Below are 22020 nucleotides of genomic sequence, written 5' to 3'. Positions count from 1 at the left end.
ACAACAGCGGGGAGGTCTCAGTATCGTTCGTGACAATGAACAACAGTTGGGATGTCTCAGTATCGTTCATGGCGCTGAATAACATTGGGGAGGTCTCAGTATCGTTCATGGCACTGAACAACAGTGGGGAGAGGTCTCAGTATTGTTTCTAGCACTGAACAACTGTGGGGATGTCTCAGTATCGTTCATGGCGCTGAATAACATTGGGAGGTCTCATTATCGTTTATGGCACTGACAACAGTGGGGAAGTCTCAGTATTGTTCATGACCCTGAACAACAGTGGGGAGGTCTCAGTATCGTTCATGGCGATGAATAACATTGGGAGGTCACAGTATCGTTCATGGCACTGAACAACAGTCTGGAGGTCTCAGTATTGTTCATAGCACTGAACAACAGTGGGGAGGTCTCAGTATTGCTCATGACAGTGACAAACAGTAGGGAGGTCTCAGTATCGTTCGTGGCACTGAACAATAGTGGGAAGGTCTCAGCATTGCTCATGACACTGAACAACAGTGGGGAGGTCTCAGTATCGTTCATGGCGATGAATAACATTGGGGAGGACACAGTATCGTTCATGGCACTAAACAACAGTCTGGAGGTCTCAGTATTGTTCATAGCACTGAACAACAGTGGGGAGGTCTCAGTATTGCTCATGACACTGAACAACAGTGGGGTGGTCTCAGTATCGTTCGTGGCACTGAACAATAGTGGGGAGGTCTCAGTATCGTTCCTGACATTGAACAACAGTGGGGAGGTCTCAGTACCGTTCGTGGCACTGAACAACAGTGGGGATGTCTCAGTATCGTTCATGACACTGAACAACTGTGGGGAGGTCTCGATATCGTTCATGGCACTGCACAACAGTGGGGAAGTCTCAGAATCATTCATGGCACTGAATAACATTGGCGAGGTCTCAGTATCGTTCATGGCACTGAACAACAGTGGGGAGGTCTCAGTATTGTTCATGGCACGGAACAGCAGTGGGGAGGTCTCAGTATCGTTCATCACATTGAACAACCGTGGGGTGTTCTCAGTATCGTTCATGGCACTGAACAACAGTGGGGAGGTCTCAGTATCGTTCATTGCGCTGAACAACAGTGGGGAGGTCTCAGTATCGTTCATTGCGCTGAATAACATTGAGGAGGTCTCAGTATCGTTCATTGCGCTGAACAACAGTGGGGAGGTCTCAGTATCGTTCATGACACTGAATAACAATGGGGTGGTCTCAGTATCGTTCATGGCACTGAACAACAGTGGGGAGGTCTCAGTATCGTTCGTGACACTGAAGAACAGTGGGGAGGTCTCAGTGTCGTTCGTGACACTGAAAAACAGTGCGGAAGTCTCAGTATCGTTCATGGCACTGAACAACAGTGGGTGGTCTCAGTATTGCTCATGACACTGGACAATAGTGGGGAGGTCTCAGTATTGCTCATGACACTGAACAACAGTGGTGAGGTCTCAGTATCGTTCGTGGCACTGAACAACAGTGGGGAGGTCTCAGTATCGTTCGTGTCATTGAACAACAGTAGGGATGTCTCAGTATCGTTCATGGCGCTGAATAACATTGGGGAGGTCTCAGTATCGTTCATGGCACTGAACAACAGTGGGGAGGTCTCAGTATTGCTCATGGCACTGATCAAAAGTGCGGTGGTATCAGTATCGGTCGTGGCCCTGAAAAACAGTGGGGAGGTCTCAGTATTGCTCATGACACTGAACAACAGTGTGGAGGTCTCAGTATTGCTCATGGCACTGAACAACAGTGGTGAGGTCTCAGTATCGTTCGTGGCACTCAACAGCAGTGGGGAGGTCTCAGTATCGTTCGTGTCATTGAACAACAGTAGGGATGTCTCAGTATCGTTCATGGCGCTGAATAACATTGGGGAGGTCTCAGTATCGTTCATGGCACTGAACAACAGTGGAGAGGTCTCAGTATTGTTTCTAGCACTGAACAACAGTGGGGAGGTCTCAGTATTGCTCATGGCACTGATCAAAAGTGCAGTGGTATCAGTATCGGTCGTGGCCCTGAAAAACAGTGGGGAGGTCTCAGTATTGCTCATGACACTGAACAACAGTGTGGAGGTCTCAGTATTGCTCATAGCACTGAACAACAGTGGGGAGGTCACCGTATTGCTCATGGCACTGAATAATAGTGGGGAGGTCTCAGTATTGCTCATGGGACTGAACAACAGTGGGGAGTTCTCAGTATTGCTCATGGCACAAAACAGCAGTGGGGAGTTCTCAGTATTGCCCATGACACTGAACAACAGTGGTGAGGTCTCAGTATCGTTCGTGACATTGAACAACAGTGGGGAGGTCTCAGTATCGTTCGTGACACTGAACAACAGTTGGGATGTCTCAGTATCGTTCATGGCGCTGAATAACATTGGGGAGGTCTCATTATCGTTTATGGCACTGAACAACAGTGGGGAGGTCTCAGTATTGTTCATGACCCTGAACAACAGTGGGGAGGTCTCAGTATCGTTCATGGCGATGAATAACATTGGGGAGGTCACAGTATCGTTCATGGCACTGAACAACAGTCTGGAGGTCTCAGTATTGTTCATAGCACTGAACAACAGTGGGGAGGTCTCAGTATTGCTCATGACAGTGAACAACAGTAGGGAGGTCTCAGTATCGTTCGTGGCACTGAACAATAGTGGGAAGGTCTCAGCATTGCTCATGACACTGAACAACAGTGGGGAGGTCTCAGTATCGTTCATGGCGATGAATAACATTGGGGAGGACACAGTATCGTTCATGGCACTAAACAACAGTCTGGAGGTCTCAGTATTGTTCATAGCACTGAACAACAGTGGGGAGGTCTCAGTATTGCTCATGACACTGAACAACAGTGGGGTGGTCTCAGTATCGTTCGTGGCACTGAACAATAGTGGGGAGGTCTCAGTATCGTTCCTGACATTGAACAACAGTGGGGAGGTCTCAGTACCGTTCGTGGCACTGAACAACAGTGGGGATGTCTCAGTATCGTTCATGACACTGAACAACTGTGGGGAGGTCTCGATATCGTTCATGGCACTGCACAACAGTGGGGAAGTCTCAGAATCATTCATGGCACTGAATAACATTGGCGAGGTCTCAGTATCGTTCATGGCACTGAACAACAGTGGGGAGGTCTCAGTATTGTTCATGGCACGGAACAGCAGTGGGGAGGTCTCAGTATCGTTCATCACATTGAACAACCGTGGGGTGTTCTCAGTATCGTTCATGGCACTGAACAACAGTGGGGAGGTCTCAGTATCGTTCATTGCGCTGAACAACAGTGGGGAGGTCTCAGTATCGTTCATTGCGCTGAATAACATTGAGGAGGTCTCAGTATCGTTCATTGCGCTGAACAACAGTGGGGAGGTCTCAGTATCGTTCATGACACTGAATAACAATGGGGTGGTCTCAGTATCGTTCATGGCACTGAACAACAGTCGGGAGGTTTCAGTATCGTTCTGACACTGAACAACAGTGGGGAGGTCTCAGTATCGTTCGTGACACTGAATAACAGTGGGGAGGTCTCAGTGTCGTTCGTGACACTGAAAAACAGTGCGGAAGTCTCAGTATCGTTCATGGCACTGAACAACAGTGGGTGGTCTCAGTATTGCTCATGACACTGGACAATAGTGGGGAGGTCTCAGTATTGCTCATGACACTGAACAACAGTGGTGAGGTCTCAGTATCGTTCGTGGCACTGAACAACAGTGGGGAGGTCTCAGTATCGTTCGTGTCATTGAACAACAGTAGGGATGTCTCAGTATCGTTCATGGCGCTGAATAACATTGGGGAGGTCTCAGTATCGTTCATGGCACTGAACAACAGTGGGGAGGTCTCAGTATTGCTCATGGCACTGATCAAAAGTGCGGTGGTATCAGTATCGGTCGTGGCCCTGAAAAACAGTGGGGAGGTCTCAGTATTGCTCATGACACTGAACAACAGTGTGGAGGTCTCAGTATTGCTCATGGCACTGAACAACAGTGGGGAGGTCACAGTATTGCTCATGGCACTGAATAATAGTGGGGAGGTCTCAGTATTGCTCATGGCACTGAACAACAGTGGGGAGTTCTCAGTATTGCTCATGGCACTAAACAACAGTGGGGAGGTCTCAGTATTGCTCATGACACTGAACAACAGTGGTGAGGTCTCAGTATCGTTCGTGACATTGAACAACAGCGGGGAGGTCTCAGTATCGTTCGTGACAATGAACAACAGTTGGGATGTCTCTGTATCGTTCATGGCGCTGAATAACATTGGGGAGGTCTCAGTATCGTTCATGGCACTGAACAACAGTGGGGAGGTCTCAGCATTGTTCAGAGCACTGAACAAAAGTGGGGAGGTCTCAGTATTGCTCATGGCACTGAACATATGTGCGGTGGTATCAGTATCGGTCGTGGCCCTGAAAAACAGTAGGGAGGTCTCAGTATTGCTCATGACACTGAACAACAGTGTGGAGGTCTCAGTATTGCTCATGGCACTGAACAACAGTGGGGAGGTCACAGTATTGCTCATGGCACTGAATAATAGTGGGGAGGTCTCCGTATTGCTCATGGGACTGAACAACAGTGGGGAGTTCTCAGTATTGCCCCTGACACTGAACAACAGTGGTGAGGTCTCAGTATCGTTCGTGACATTGAACAACAGTGGGGAGGTCTCATTATCGTTCGTGACACTGAACAACAGTTGGGATGTCTCAGTATCGTTCATGGCGCTGAATAACATTGGGGAGGTCTCATTATCGTTCATGACACTGAACAACAGTGGGGAAGTCTCAGTATTGTTCATGACACTGAACAACAGTGGGGAGGTCTCAGTATCGTTCATGGCGATGAATAACATTGGGGACGTCACAGTATCGTTCATGGCACTGAACAACAGTCTGGAGGTCTCAGTATTGTTCAAAGCACTGAACAACAGTGGGGAGGTCTCAGTATTGCTCATGACACTGAACAACAGTAGGGAGGTCTCAGTATCGTTCGTGGCACTGAACAATAGTGGGGAGGTCTCAGTATCGGTCATGACATTGAACAACAGTGGGGAGGTCTCAGTATCGTTCGTGGCACTGAACAACATTGGGGATGTCTCAGTATCGTTCATGACACTGAACAACTGTGGGGAGGTCTCGATATCGTTCATGGCACTGCACAACAGTGGGGAAGTCTCAGAATCATTCATGGCACTGAATAACTTTGGCGAGGTCTCAGTATCGTTCATGGCACTGAACAACAGTGGGGAGGTCTCAGTATTGTTCATGGCACGGAACAGCAGTGGGGAGGTTTCAGTATCGTTCATCACATTGAACAACCGTGGGGTGTTCTCAGTATCGTTCATGGCACTGAACAACAGTGGGGAGGTCTCAGTATCGTTCATTGCGCTGAACAACAGTGGGGAGGTCTCAGTATCGTTCATTGCGCTGAATAACATTGAGGAGGTCTCAGTATCGTTCATTGCGCTGAACAACAGTGGGGAGGTCTCAGTATCGTTCATGACACTGAATAACAATGGGGTGGTCTCAGTATCGTTCATGGCACTGAACAACAGTCGGGAGGTCTCAGTATCGTTCTGACACTGAACAACAGTGGGGAGGTCTCAGTAACGTTCGTGACACTGAATAACAGTGGGGAGGTCTCAGTGTCTTTCGTGACACTGAAAAACAGTGTGGAAGTCTCAGTATCGTTCATGGCACTGAACAACAGTGGGTGGTCTCAGTATTGCTCATGACACTTGACAATAGTGGGGAGGCCTCAGTATTGCTCATGACACTGAACAACAGTGGTGAGGTCTCAGTATCGTTCGTGGCACTGAACAACAGTGGGGAGGTCTCAGTATCGTTCGTGACATTGAACAACAGTAGGGATGTCTCAGTATCGTTCATGGCGCTGAATAACATTGGGGAGGTCTCAGTATCGTTCATGGCACTGAACAACAGTGGGGAGGTCTCAGTATTGTTTCTAGCACTGAACAACTGTGGGGAGGTCTCAGTATTGCTCATGGCACTGAACAAAAGTGCGGTGGTATCATTATCGGACGTGGCCCTGAAAAACAGTGGGGAGGTCTCAGTATTGCTCATGGCACTGAAGAACAGTGGGGAGGTCACAGTATTGCTCAAAGCACTGAATAATAGTGGGGAGGTCTCAGTATTGCTCATGGGACTGAACAACAGTGGGGAGTTCTCAGTATTGCTCATGGCACTAAACAACAGTGGGGAGGTCTCAGTATTGCTCATGACAGTGAACAACAGTGGTGAGGTCTCAGTATCGTTCGTGACATTGAACAACAGTGGGGAGGTCTCAGTATCGTTCGTGACACTGAACAACAGTTGGGATGTCTCAGTATCGTTCATGGCGCTGAATAACATTGGGGAGGTCTCAGTATCGTTCATGGCACTGAACAACAGTGGGGAGGTCTCAGTATTGTTCATGGCACTGAACAAAAGTGGGGAGGTCTCAGTATTGCTCATGGCCCTGAACAACAGTGCGGTGGTATCAGTATCGGTCTTGGCTCTGAAAATCAGTGCGGTGGTCTCAGTATTGCTCATGACACTGAACGACAGTGTGGAGGTCTCAGTATTGCTCATGGCACTGAACAACAGTGGGGAGGTCTCAGAATCATTCGTGGCACTGAACAACTGTTGGGATGTCTGAGTTTCGTTCGTGACACTGAACAACAGTGTGGAAGTCTCAGTATCGTTCATGGCACTGAACAACAGTCGGGTGGTCTCAGTATCGTTCATGGCACGGAACAGCAGTGGGGAGGTCTCAGTATCGTTCATCACATTGAACAACCGTGGGGTGTTCTCAGTATCGTTCATGGCACTGAACAACAGTGGGGAGGTCTCAGTATCGTTCATTGCGCTGAACAACAGTGGGGAGGTCTCAGTATCGTTCATTGCGCTGAATAACATTGAGGAGGTCTCAGTATCGTTCATTGCGCTGAACAATAGTGGGGAGGTCTCAGTATCGTTCATGACACTGAATAACAATAGGGTGGTCTCAGTATCGTTCATGGCACTGAACAACATTCGGGAGGTCTCAGTATCGTTCTGACACTGAACAACAGTGGGGAGGTCTCAGTATCGTTCGTGACACTGAATAACAGTGGGGAGGTCTCAGTGTCGTTCATGACACTGAAAAACAGTGTGGAAGTCTCAGTATCGTTCATGGCACTGAACAACAGTGGGTGGTCTCAGTATTGCTCATGACACTGGACAATAGTGGGGAGGTCTCAGTATTGCTCATGACACTGAACAACAGTGGTGAGGTCTCAGTATCGTTCGTGGCACTGAACAACAGTGGGGAGGTCTCAGTATCGTTCGTGACATTGAACAACAGTTGGGATGTCTCAGTATCGTTCATGGCGCTGAATAACATTGGGGAGGTCTCAGTATCGTTCATGGCACTGAACAACAGTGGGGAGGTCTCAGTATTGTTTCTAGCACTGAACAACAGTGGTGAGGTCTCAGTATCGTTCGTGACATTGAACAACAGCGGGGAGGTCTCAGTATCGTTCGTGACAATGAACAACAGTTGGGATGTCTCAGTATCGTTCATGGCGCTGAATAACATTGGGGAGGTCTCAGTATCGTTCATGGCACTGAACAACTGTGGGGAGGTCTCAGTATTGCTCATGGCACTGAACAAAAGTGCGGTGGTATCACTATCGGTCGTGGCCCTGAAAAACAGTGGGGAGGTCTCAGTATTGCTCATGACACTGAACAACAGTGTGGAGGTCTCAGTATTGCTCATGGCACTGAACAACAGTGCGGAGGTCACCGTATTGCTCATGGCACTGAATAATAGTGGGGAGGTCTCAGTATTGCTCATGGGACTGAACAACAGTGGGGAGTTCTCAGTATTGCTCATGGCACTAAACAACAGTGGGGAGGTCTCAGTATTGCTCATGACACTGAACAACAGTGGTAAGGTCTCAGTATCGTTCGTGACATTGAACAACAGTGGGGAGGTCTCAGTATCGTTTGTGACAATGAACAACAGTTGGGATGTCTCAGTATCGTTCATGGCGCTGAAAAACATTGGGGAGGTCACAGTATCGTTCATGGCATTGAACGACAGTGGGGAGGTCTCAGTATTGTTCATAGCACTGAACAAATGTGGGGAGGTCTCAGTATTGCTCATGGCACTGAACAAAAGTGCGGTGGTATCAGTATCGGTCGAGGCCCTGAAAAACAGTGGGGAGGTCTCTGTATTGCTCATGACACTGAACAACAGTGTGGAGGTCTCAGTATTGTTCATGGCACTGAACAACAGTGGGGAGGTCACAGTATTGCTCATGGCACTGAATAATAGTGGGGAGGTCTCAGTATTGCTCATGGGACTGAACAACAGTGGGGAGATCTCAGTATTGCTCATGGCACTAAACAACAGTGGGGAGGTCTCAGTATTGCTCATGACAGTGAACAACAGTGGTGAGGTCTCAGTATCGTTCGTGACATTGAACAACAGTGGGGAGGTCTCAGTATCGTTCGTGACACTGAACAACAGTTGGGATGTCTCAGTATCGTTCATGGCGCTGAATAACTTTGGGGAGGTCTCAGTATCGTTCATGGCACTGAACAACAGTGGGGAGGTCTCAGTATTGTTCATGGCACTGAACAAAAGTGGGGAGGTCTCAGTATTGCTCATGGCCCTGAACAACAGTGCGGTGGTATCAGTATCGGTCGTGGCTCTGAAAATCAGTGCGGTGGTCTCAGTATTGCTCATGACACTGAACGACAGTGTGGAGGTCTCAGTATTGCTCATGGCACTGAACAGCAGTGGGGAGGTCTCAGAATCGTTCGTGGCACTGAACAACTGTTGGGATGTCTGAGTTTCGTTCGTGACACTGAACAACAGTGGGGAAGTCTCAGTATCGTTCATGGCACTGAACAACAGTGGGGTGGTCTCAGTATCGTTCATGGCACTGAACAACAGTGGGGAGGTCTCAGTATTGTTCATGGCACGGAACAGCAGTGGGGAGGTCTCAGTATCGTTCATCACATTGAACAACCGGGGGGTGTTCTCAGTATCGTTCATGGCACTGAACAACAGTGGGGAGGTCTCAGTATCGTTCAGTGCGCTGAACAACAGTGGGGAGGTCTCAGTATCGTTCATTGCGCTGAATAACATTGAGGAGGTCTCAGTATCGTTCATTGCGCTGAACATTAGTGGGGAGGTCTCAGTATCGTTCATGACACTGAATAACAATAGGGTGGTCTCAGTATCGTTCATGGCACTGAACAACAGTCGGGAGGTCTCAGTATCGTTCTGACACTGAACAACAGTGGGGAGGTCTCAGTATCGTTCGTGACACTGAACAACAGTGGTGAGGTCTCAGTATCGTTCGTGGCACTGAACAACAGTGGGGAGGTCTCAGTATCGTTCGTGACATTGAACAACAGTAGGGATGTCTCAGTATCGTTCATGGCGCTGAATAACATTGGGGACGTCTCAGTATCGTTCATGGCACTGAACAACAGTGGGGAGGTCTCAGTATTGTTTCTAGCACTGAACAACTGTGGGGAGGTCTCAGTATTGCTCATGGCACTGAACAAAAGTGCGGTGGTATCATTATCGGACGTGGCCCTGAAAAACAGTGGGGAGGTCTCAGTATTGCTCATGACACTAAACAACAGTGTGGAGGTCTCAGTATTGCTCATGGCACTGAAGAACAGTGGGGAGGTCACAGTATTGCTCAAAGCACTGAATAATAGTGGGGAGGTCTCAGTATTGCTCATGGGACTGAACAACAGTGGGGAGTTCTCAGTATTGCTCATGGCACTAAACAACAGTGGGGAGGTCTCAGTATTGCTCATGACAGTGAACAACAGTGGTGAGGTCTCAGTATCGTTCGTGACATTGAACAACAGTGGGGAGGTCTCAGTATCGTTCGTGACACTGAACAACAGTTGGGATGTCTCAGTATCGTTCATGGCGCTGAATAACATTGGGGAGGTCTCAGTATCGTTCATGGCACTGAACAACAGTGGGGAGGTCTCAGTATTGTTCATGGCACTGAACAAAAGTGGGGAGGTCTCAGTATTGCTCATGGCCCTGAACAACAGTGCGGTGGTATCAGTATCGGTCTTGGCTCTGAAAATCAGTGCGGTGGTCTCAGTATTGCTCATGACACTGAACGACAGTGTGGAGGTCTCAGTATTGCTCATGGCACTGAACAACAGTGGGGAGGTCTCAGAATCATTCGTGGCACTGAACAACTGTTGGGATGTCTGAGTTTCGTTCGTGACACTGAACAACAGTGTGGAAGTCTCAGTATCGTTCATGGCACTGAACAACAGTCGGGTGGTCTCAGTATCGTTCATGGCACGGAACAGCAGTGGGGAGGTCTCAGTATCGTTCATCACATTGAACAACCGTGGGGTGTTCTCAGTATCGTTCATGGCACTGAACAACAGTGGGGAGGTCTCAGTATCGTTCATTGCGCTGAACAACAGTGGGGAGGTCTCAGTATCGTTCATTGCGCTGAATAACATTGAGGAGGTCTCAGTATCGTTCATTGCGCTGAACAATAGTGGGGAGGTCTCAGTATCGTTCATGACACTGAATAACAATAGGGTGGTCTCAGTATCGTTCATGGCACTGAACAACATTCGGGAGGTCTCAGTATCGTTCTGACACTGAACAACAGTGGGGAGGTCTCAGTATCGTTCGTGACACTGAATAACAGTGGGGAGGTCTCAGTGTCGTTCATGACACTGAAAAACAGTGTGGAAGTCTCAGTATCGTTCATGGCACTGAACAACAGTGGGTGGTCTCAGTATTGCTCATGACACTGGACAATAGTGGGGAGGTCTCAGTATTGCTCATGACACTGAACAACAGTGGTGAGGTCTCAGTATCGTTCGTGGCACTGAACAACAGTGGGGAGGTCTCAGTATCGTTCGTGACATTGAACAACAGTTGGGATGTCTCAGTATCGTTCATGGCGCTGAATAACATTGGGGAGGTCTCAGTATCGTTCATGGCACTGAACAACAGTGGGGAGGTCTCAGTATTGTTTCTAGCACTGAACAACAGTGGTGAGGTCTCAGTATCGTTCGTGACATTGAACAACAGCGGGGAGGTCTCAGTATCGTTCGTGACAATGAACAACAGTTGGGATGTCTCAGTATCGTTCATAGCGCTGAATAACATTGGGGAGGTCTCAGTATCGTTCATGGCACTGAACAACTGTGGGGAGGTCTCAGTATTGCTCATGGCACTGAACAAAAGTGCGGTGGTATCACTATCGGTCGTGGCCCTGAAAAACAGTGGGGAGGTCTCAGTATTGCTCATGACACTGAACAACAGTGTGGAGGTCTCAGTATTGCTCATGGCACTGAACAACAGTGCGGAGGTCACCGTATTGCTCATGGCACTGAATAATAGTGGGGAGGTCTCAGTATTGCTCATGGGACTGAACAACAGTGGGGAGTTCTCAGTATTGCTCATGGCACTAAACAACAGTGGGGAGGTCTCAGTATTGCTCATGACACTGAACAACAGTGGTAAGGTCTCAGTATCGTTCGTGACATTGAACAACAGTGGGGAGGTCTCAGTATCGTTTGTGACAATGAACAACAGTTGGGATGTCTCAGTATCGTTCATGGCGCTGAAAAACATTGGGGAGGTCACAGTATCGTTCATGGCATTGAACGACAGTGGGGAGGTCTCAGTATTGTTCATAGCACTGAACAAATGTGGGGAGGTCTCAGTATTGCTCATGGCACTGAACAAAAGTGCGGTGGTATCAGTATCGGTCGAGGCCCTGAAAAACAGTGGGGAGGTCTCTGTATTGCTCATGACACTGAACAACAGTGTGGAGGTCTCAGTATTGTTCATGGCACTGAACAACAGTGGGGAGGTCACAGTATTGCTCATGGCACTGAATAATAGTGGGGAGGTCTCAGTATTGCTCATGGGACTGAACAACAGTGGGGAGATCTCAGTATTGCTCATGGCACTAAACAACAGTGGGGAGGTCTCAGTATTGCTCATGACAGTGAACAACAGTGGTGAGGTCTCAGTATCGTTCGTGACATTGAACAACAGTGGGGAGGTCTCAGTATCGTTCGTGACACTGAACAACAGTTGGGATGTCTCAGTATCGTTCATGGCGCTGAATAACTTTGGGGAGGTCTCAGTATCGTTCATGGCACTGAACAACAGTGGGGAGGTCTCAGTATTGTTCATGGCACTGAACAAAAGTGGGGAGGTCTCAGTATTGCTCATGGCCCTGAACAACAGTGCGGTGGTATCAGTATCGGTCGTGGCTCTGAAAATCAGTGCGGTGGTCTCAGTATTGCTCATGACACTGAACGACAGTGTGGAGGTCTCAGTATTGCTCATGGCACTGAACAGCAGTGGGGAGGTCTCAGAATCGTTCGTGGCACTGAACAACTGTTGGGATGTCTGAGTTTCGTTCGTGACACTGAACAACAGTGTGGAAGTCTCAGTATCGTTCATGGCACTGAACAACAGTGGGGTGGTCTCAGTATCGTTCATGGCACTGAACAACAGTGGGGAGGTCTCAGTATTGTTCATGGCACGGAACAGCAGTGGGGAGGTCTCAGTATCGTTCATCACATTGAACAACCGTGGGGTGTTCTCAGTATCGTTCATGGCACTGAACAACAGTGGGGAGGTCTCAGTATCGTTCAGTGCGCTGAACAACAGTGGGGAGGTCTCAGTATCGTTCATTGCGCTGAATAACATTGAGGAGGTCTCAGTATCGTTCATTGCGCTGAACATTAGTGGGGAGGTCTCAGTATCGTTCATGACACTGAATAACAATAGGGTGGTCTCAGTATCGTTCATGGCACTGAACAACAGTCGGGAGGTCTCAGTATCGTTCTGACACTGAACAACAGTGGGGAGGTCTCAGTATCGTTCGTGACACTGAATAACAGTGGGGAGGTCTCAGTGTCGTTCGTGACACTGAAAAACAGTGTGGAAGTCTCAGTATCGTTCATGGCACTGAACAACAGTGGGTGGTCTCAGTATTGCTCATGACACTGGACAATAGTGGGGAGGTCTCAGTGTTGCTCATGACACTGAACAACAGTGGTGAGGTCTCAGTATCGTTCGTGGCACTGAACAACAGTGGGGAGGTCTCAGTATCGTTCGTGACATTGAACAACAGTTGGGATGTCTCAGTATCGTTCATGGCGCTGAATAACATTGGGGAGGTCTCAGTATCGTTCATGGCACTGAACAACAGTGGGGAGGTCTCAGTATTGTTTCTAGCACTGAACAACAGTGGGGAGGTCTCAGTATTGCTCATGACACTGAACAACAGTGGTGAGGTCTCAGTATCGTTCGTGACATTGAACAACAGCGGGGAGGTCTCAGTATCGTTCGTGACAATGAACAACAGTTGGGATGTCTCAGTATCGTTCATGGCGCTGAATAACATTGGGGAGGTCTCAGTATCGTTCATGGCACTGAACAACAGTGGGGAGGTCTCAGTATTGTTTCTAGCACTGAACAACTGTGGGGAGGTCTCAGTATTGCTCATGGCACTGAACAAAAGTGCGGTGGTATCACTATCGGTCGTGGCCCTGAAAAACAGTGGGGAGGTCTCAGTATTGCTCATGACACTGAACAACAGTGTGGAGGTCTCAGTATTGCTCATGGCACTGAACAACAGTGCGGAGGTCACCGTATTACTCATGGCACTGAATAATAGTGGGGAGGTCTCAGTATTGCTCATGGGACTGAACAACAGTGGGGAGTTCTCAGTATTGCTCATGGCACTAAACAACAGTGGGGAGGTCTCAGTATTGCTCATGACACTGAACAACAGTGGTAAGGTCTCAGTATCGTTCGTGACATTGAACAACAGTGGGGAGGTCTCAGTATCGTTTGTGACAATGAACAACAGTTGGGATGTCTCAGTATCGTTCATGGCGCTGAAAAACATTGGGGAGGTCACAGTATCGTTCATGGCACTGAACGACAGTGGGGAGGTCTCAGTATTGTTCATAGCACTGAACAAATGTGGGGAGGTCTCAGTATTGCTCATGGCACTGAACAAAAGTGCGGTGGTATCAGTATCGGTCGAGGTCCTGAAAAACAGTGGGGAGGTCTCTGTATTGCTCATGACACTGAACAACAGTGTGGAGGTCTCAGTATTGCTCATGGCACTGAACAACAGTGGGGAGGTCACAGTATTGCTCATGGCACTGAATAATAGTGGGGAGGTCTCTGTATTGCTCATGGGACTGAACAACAGTGGGGAGATCTCAGTATTGCTCATGGCACTAAACAACAGTGGGGAGGTCTCAGTATTGCTCATGACACTGAACAACAGTGGTGAGGTCTCAGTATCGTTCGTGACATTGAACAACAGTGGGGAGGTCTCAGTATCGTTCGTGACACTGAACAACAGTTGGGATGTCTCAGTATCGTTCATGGCGCTGAATAACATTGGGGAGGTCTCAGTATCGTTCATGGCACTGAACAACAGTGGGGAGGTCTCAGTATTGTTCATGGCACTGAACAAAAGTGGGGAGGTCTCAGTATTGCTCATGGCCCTGAACAACAGTGCGGTGGTATCAGTATCGGTCGTGGCTCTGAAAATCAGTGCGGTGGTCTCAGTATTGCTCATGACACTGAACGACAGTGTGGAGGTCTCAGTATTGCTCATGGCACTGAACAACAGTGGGGAGGTCTCAGAATCGTTCGTGGCACTGAACAACTGTTGGGATGTCTGAGTTTCGTTCGTGACACTGAACAACAGTGTGGAAGTCTCAGTATCGTTCATGGCACTGAACAACAGTCGGGTGGTCTCAGTATCGTTCATGGCACTGAACAACAGTGGGGAGGTCTCAGTATCGTTCATGGCACTGAACAACAGTGGGGAGGTCTCAGTATCGTTCATTGCGCTGAACAACAGTGGGGAGGTCTCAGTATCGTTCATTGCGCTGAATAACATTGAGGAGGTCTCAGTATCGTTCATTGCGCTGAACAATAGTGGGGAGGTCTCAGTATCGTTCATGACACTGAATAACAATAGGGTGGTCTCAGTATCGTTCATGGCACTGAACAACAGTCGGGAGGTCTCAGTATCGTTCTGACACTGAACGACAGTGGGGAGGTCTCAGTATCGTTCGTGACACTGAATAACAGTGGGGAGGTCTCAGTGTCGTTCGTGACACTGAAAAACAGTGTGGAAGTCTCAGTATCGTTCATGGCACTGAACAACAGTGGGTGGTCTCAGTATTGCTCATGACACTGGACAATAGTGGGGAGGTCTCAGTATTGCTCATGACACTGAACAACAGTGGTGAGGTCTCAGTATCGTTCGTGGCACTGAACAATAGTGGGGAGGTCTCAGTATCGTTCGTGACATTGAACAACAGTTGGGATGTCTCAGTATCGTTCATGGCGCTGAATAACATTGGGGAGGTCTCAGTATCGTTCATGGCACTGAACAACAGTGGGGAGGTCTCAGTATTGTTTCTAGCACTGAACAACAGTGGGGAGGTCTCAGTATTGCTCATGACACTGAACAACAATGGTGAGGTCTCAGTATCGTTCGTGACATTGAACAACAGCGGGGAGGTCTCAGTATCGTTCGTGACAATGAACAACAGTTGGGAGGTCTCAATATTGCTCATGGCACTGAACAAATGTGCGGTGGTATCAGTATCGGTCGTGGCCCTGAAAAACAGTGGGGAGGTCTCAGTATTGCTCATGACACTGAACAACAGTGTGGAGGTCTCAGTATTGCTCATGGCACTGAACAACAGTGGGGAGGTCACAGTATTGCTCATGGCACTGAATAATAGTGGGGAGTTCTCAGTATTGCTCATGGCACTAAACAACAGTGGGGAGGTCTCAGTATTGCTCATGACACTGAACAACAGTGGTGAGGTCTCAGTATCGTTCGTGACACTGAACAACAGTTGGGATGTCTCAGTATCGTTCATGGCGCTGAATAACATTGGGGAGGTCTCAGTATCTTTCATGGCACTGAACAACAGTGGGGAGGTCTCAGTATTGTTCATGGCACTGAACAAAAGTGGGGAGGTCTCAGTATTGCTCATGGCCCTGAACAACAGTGCGGTGGTATCAGTATCGCTCGTGGCCCTGAAAATCAGTGCGGTGGTCTCAGTATTGCTCATGACACTGAACGACAGTGTGGAGGTCTCAGTATTGCTCATGGCACTGAACAACAGTGGGGAGGTCTCAGTATTGCTCATGGCATTGAACAACATTGGGGAGGTCTCAGTATTGCTCAAGGCACTGAACAACAGTGGGGAGGTCTCAGTATCATTCATGACACTGAACAACAGTTGGGAGGTCTCAGTATTGTTCATAGATCGGAACAACAGTGGGGAGGTCTCAGTATTGCTCATGACACTGAACGACAGTGTGGAGGTCTCAGTATTGTTTCTAGCACTGAACAACAGTGGGGAGGTCTCAGTATCGTTCGTGGCACTGAACAACTGTGGGGATGTCTGAGTTTCATTCGTGACACTGAACAACAGTGTGGAATTCTCATTATCGTTTATGGCACTGAACAACAGTCGGGTGGTCTCAGTATTGATCATGACACTGAATAACAGTGGGTTGGTCTCAGTATTTCTCATGACACTGGACAAAAGCGGGGTGGTCTCAGTATGTTCATGGCACTGAACAACAGTGGGGATGTCTCAGTATCGTTCATGGCGCTGAAAAACATTGGGGAGGTCACAGTATCGTTCATGGCACTGAACAACAGTGGGGAGGTCTCAGTATCGTTCGTGACACTGAACAACAGTGGGGATGTCTCAGTATCATTCATGGCGCTGAAAAAGATTGGGGAGGTCACAGTATCGTTCATGGCACTGAACAACAGTGGGGAGGTCTCAGTATCGTTCGTGACACTGAACAACAGTGGGGAGGTCTCAGTGTCGTTCGTGACACTGAAAAACAGTGTGGAAGTCTCAGTATCGCTCATGGCACTGAACAACAGTCGGGTGGTTTCAGTATTGCTCATGGCACTGAACAACAGTCAGGTGGTCTCAGTATTGCTCAGGACACTGGACAATAGTGGCATGGTCTCAGTATTGTTCATGGCACTGAACAACAGTGGGGAGGTCTCAGTATTGCTCATGACACTGAACAACAGTGGGGAGGTCTCAGTATCGTTCATAGCACTGAACAACAGTCAGGAGGTCTCAGTATCGTTCTGACACTGGACAACAGTGGGGATGTCTCAGTATTGTTCATGGCGCTGAATAACATTGGGGAGGTCTCAGTATCGTTCATTGCACTGAGCAACAGTGGGGAGGTCTCAGTATTGTTTCTAGCACTGAACAACAGTGGGGAGGTCTCAGTATTGCTCATGGCACTGAACAACAGTGCGGTGGTATCAGTATCGGTCATGGCCCTCAAAAACAGTGGGGAGGTCTCAGTATTGCTCATGACACTGAACAACAGTGTGGAGGTCTCAGTATTGCTCATGGCACTGAACAACAGTGGGGAGTTCTCAGTATTGCTCATGACACTGAACAACAGTGGGGAGGTCTCAATGTCGTTCGTGACACTGAACAACAGTGTGGAAGTCTCATAATCATTCATGGCACTGAACAACAGTCAGGTGGTCTCAGTATTGCTCATGACACTGGACAATAGTGGGGTGGTCTCAGTATTGTTCATGGCACTGAACAACAGTGGGGAGGTCTCAGTATCGTTCGTGACATTGAACAACAGCGGGGAGGTCTCAGTATCGTTCGTGACAATGAACAACAGTTGGGATGTCTGAGTATCGTTCATGGCGCTGAATAACATTGGGGAGGTCTCAGTATCGTTCATGGCACTGAACAACAGTGGGGAGGTCTCAGTATTGTTCAGAGCACTGAACAAAAGTGGGGAGGTCTCAGTATTGCTCATGGCAATGAACAAATGTGCGGTGGTATCAGTATCGGTCGTGGCCCTTAAAAACAGTGGGGAGGTCTCAGTATTGCTCATGACACTGAACAATAGTGTGGAGGTCTCAGTATTGCTCATGGCACTGAACAACAGTGGGGAGGTCACAGTATTGCTCATGGCACTGAATAATAGTGGGGAGGTCTCAGTATTGCTCATGGGACTGAACAACAGTGGGGAGTTCTCAGTATTGCTCATGGCACTAAACAACAGTGGTGAGGTCTCAGTATCGTTCGTGACATTGAACAACAGTGGGGAGGTCTCAGTATCGTTCGTGGCACTGAAAAACAGTTGGGATGTCTCAGTATCGTTCATGGCGCTGAATAACATTGGGGAGGTCTCAGTATCGTTCATGGCACTGAACAACAGTGGGGAGGTCTCAGTATTGTTCATGGCACTGAACAAAAGTGGGGAGGTCTCAGTATTGCTCATGGCCCTGAACAACAGTGCGGTGGTATCAGTATCGGTCGTGGCCCTGAAAATCAGTGCGGTGGTCTCAGTATTGCTCATGACACTGAACGACAGTGTGGAGGTCTCAGTATTGCTCATGGCACTGAACAACAGTGGGGAGGTCTCAGAATCGTTCGTGGCACTGAACAACTGTGGGGATGTCTGAGTTTCGTTCGTGACACTGAACAACAGTGTGGAATTCTCAGTATCGTTCATGGCACTGAACAACAGTCGGGTGGTCTCAGTATTGATCATGACACTGAATAACAGTGCGTTGGTCTCAGTATTTCTCATGACACTGGACAAAAGCGGGGTGGTCTCAGTATTGTTCATGGCACTGAACAACAGTGGGGATGTCTCAGTATCGTTCATGGCGCTGAAAAACATTGGGGAGGTCACAGTATCTTTCATGGCACTGAACAACAGTGGGGAGGTCTCAGTATCGTTCGTGACACTGAACAACAGTGGGGATGTCTCAGTATCGTTCATGGCGCTCAAAAAGATTGGGGAGGTCACAGTATCTTTCATGGCACTGAACAACAGTGGGGAGGTCTCAGTATCGTTCGTGACACTGAACAACAGTGTGGAAGTCTCAGTATCGTTCATGGCACTGAACAACAGTCGGGTGGTCTCAGAATTGCTCATGACACTGAATAACAGTGGGTTGGTCTCAGTATTGCTCAGGACACTGGACAATAGTGGCGTGGTCTCAGTATTGTTCATGGCACTGTACAACAGTGGGGAGGTCTCAGTATTGTTTCTAGCACTGATCAACAGTGGGGATGTCTCAGTATCGTTCATAGCACTGAATAACAATGGGGAGGTCTCAGTATCGTTCATGGCACTGAACAACAGTGGGGAGGTCTCAGTATTGTTTCTAGCACTGAACAACAGTGGGGAGGTCTCAGTATTGCTCATGGCACTGAACAACAGTGCGGTGGTATCAGAATCGGTCATGGCCCTGAAAATCAGTGGGGAGGTCTCAGTATTGCTCATGACACTGAACAACAGTGTGGAGGTCTCAGTATTGCTCATGGCACTGAACAACAGTGGGGAGGTCTCAGTATTGCTCATGACACTGAACAACAGTGGGGAGGTCTCAGTATCGTTCATAGCACTGAACAACAGTCGGGAGGTCTCAGTATCGTTCTGACACTGGACAACAGTGGGGATGTCTCAGTATTGTTCAAGGCGCTAAATAACATTGGGGTGGTCTCAGTATTGTTCATGGCACTGAACAACAGTGGGGAGGTCTCAGTATTGTTTCTAGCACTGAACAACAGTGGGGAGGTCTCAGTATTGCTCATGGCACTGAACAACAGTGCGGTGGTATCAGTATCGGTCATGGCCCTGAAAAACAGTGGGGAGGTCTCAGTATTGCTCATGACACTGAACAACAGTGTGGAGGTCTCAGTATTGTTCATGGCACTGAACAACAGTGGGGAGTTCTCAGTATTGCTCATGACACTGAACAACAGTGGGGAGGTCTCAATGTCGTTCGTGACACTGAACAACAGTGTGGAAGTCTCACTATCGTTCATGGCAGTGAAGAACAGTCAGGATGTCTCAGTATTGCTCATGACACTGGACAATAGTGGGGTGGTCTCAGTATTGTTCATGGCACTGAACAACAGTGGGGCGGTCTCAGTGTTGGTCATAGCACTGAACAATAGTGGGGAGGTCTCATTTTCGTTCATAGCACTGAACAACAGTGGGGAGGTCTCAGTATTGCTCATGACACTGAACAAGAGTGGGGAAGTCTCAGTGTTGGTCATAGCACTGAACAACAGTAGGGAGGTCTCAGTCTTGTTCATGGCACGGACCAGCAGTGCGGAGGTCTCAGTATCGTTCATGACATTGAACAAACGTGGGGAGGTCTCAGTATCGTTCATGGCACTGAACAACAGTGGGGAGGTCTCAGTATCGTTCATTGCACTGAACAACAGTGGGGTGGTCTCAGTATCGTTCATGACACTGAATAACAATGGGGTGGTCTCAGTATCGTTCATGACATTGAACAACTGTGGGGTGGTCTCAGTATTGTTCATGGCACTGAAAAACAGTGGGGAGGTCTCAGCATTGCTCATGGCTTTGAACAACATTGAGGAGGTCTCAGTATTGCTCAAGGCACTGAACAACAGTGGGGAGGTCTCAGTATCATTCATGACACTGAACAACAGTTGGGAGGTCTCAGTATTGTTCATAGCACGGAACAACAGTGGGGAGGTCTCAGTATTGCTCATGACACTGAACGACAGTGTGGAGGTCTCAGTATTGCTCATGGCACTGAACAACAGTGGGGAGGTCTCAGTATCGTTCGTGGCACTGAACAACTGTGGGGATGTCTGAGTTTCGTTCGTGACACTGAACAACAGTGTGGAATTCTCAGTATCGTTCATGGCACTGAACAACAGTCGGGTGGACTCAGTATTGATCATGACACTGAATAACAGTGGGTTGGTCTCAGTATTTCTCATGACACTGGACAAAAGCGGGGTGGTCTCAGTATTTTTCATGGCACTGAACTACAGTGGGGATGTCTCAGTATCGTTCATGGCGCTGAAAAACATTGGGGAGGTCACAGTATCGTTCATGGCACTGAACAACAGTGGGGAGGTCTCAGTGTCGTTCGTGACACTGAAAAACAGTGTGGAAGTGTCAGTATCGTTCATGGCACTGAACAACAGTGGGGAGGTCTCAGTATTGCTCATGACACTGAACAACAGTGGGGAGGTCTCAGTATCGTTCATAGCACTGAACAACAGTCGGGAGGTCTCAGTGTCGTTCGTGACACTGAAAAACAGTGTGGAAGTGTCAGTATCGTTCATGGCACTGAACAACAGTGGGGAGGTCTCAGTATTGCTCATGACACTGAACAACAGTGGGGAGGTCTCAGTATCGTTCATAGCACTGAACAACAGTCGGGAGGTCTCAGTATCGTTCTGACACTGGACAACAGTGGGGATGTCTCAGTATTGTTCATGGCGCTGAATATCATTGGGGAGGTCTCAGTATCGTTCATGGCACTGAACAACAGTGGGGAGGTCTCAGTATTGTTTCTAGCACTGAAAAACAGTGGGGAGGTCTCAGTATTGCTCATGGCACTGAACAACAGTGCGGTGGTATCAGTATCGGTCATGGCCCTGAAAAACAGTGGGGAGGTCTCAGTATTGCTCATGACACTGAACAACAGTGTGGAGGTCTCAGTATTGCTCATGACACTGAACAACAGTGGGGAGGTCTCAATGTCGTTCGTGACACTGAACAACAGTGTGGACGTCTCACTATCGTTCATGGCACTGAACAACAGTCAAGTGGTCTCAGTATTGCTCATGACACTGGACAATAGTGGGGTGGTCTCAGTATTGTTCATGGCAGTGAACAACAGTGGGGAGGTCTCAGTGTTGGTCATAGCACTGAACAATAGTGGGGAGGTCTCATTTTCGTTCATAGCACTGAACAACTTTGGGGAGGTCTCAGTATTGCTCAGGACACTGAACAAGAGTGGGGAAGTCTCAGTGTTGGTCATAGCACTGAACAACAGTGCGGAGGTCTCAGTCTTGTTCATGGCACGGACCAGCAGTGCGGAGGTCTCAGTATCGTTCATGACATTGAACAAACGTGGGGAGGTCTCAGTATCGTTCATGGCACTGAACAA

The sequence above is a fragment of the Carcharodon carcharias genome, chromosome 16 (assembly GCF_017639515.1).
Source record: "Carcharodon carcharias isolate sCarCar2 chromosome 16, sCarCar2.pri, whole genome shotgun sequence".
NCBI lineage: Eukaryota > Metazoa > Chordata > Chondrichthyes > Lamniformes > Lamnidae > Carcharodon > Carcharodon carcharias.
This window is presented reverse-complemented; position numbering follows the sequence as displayed.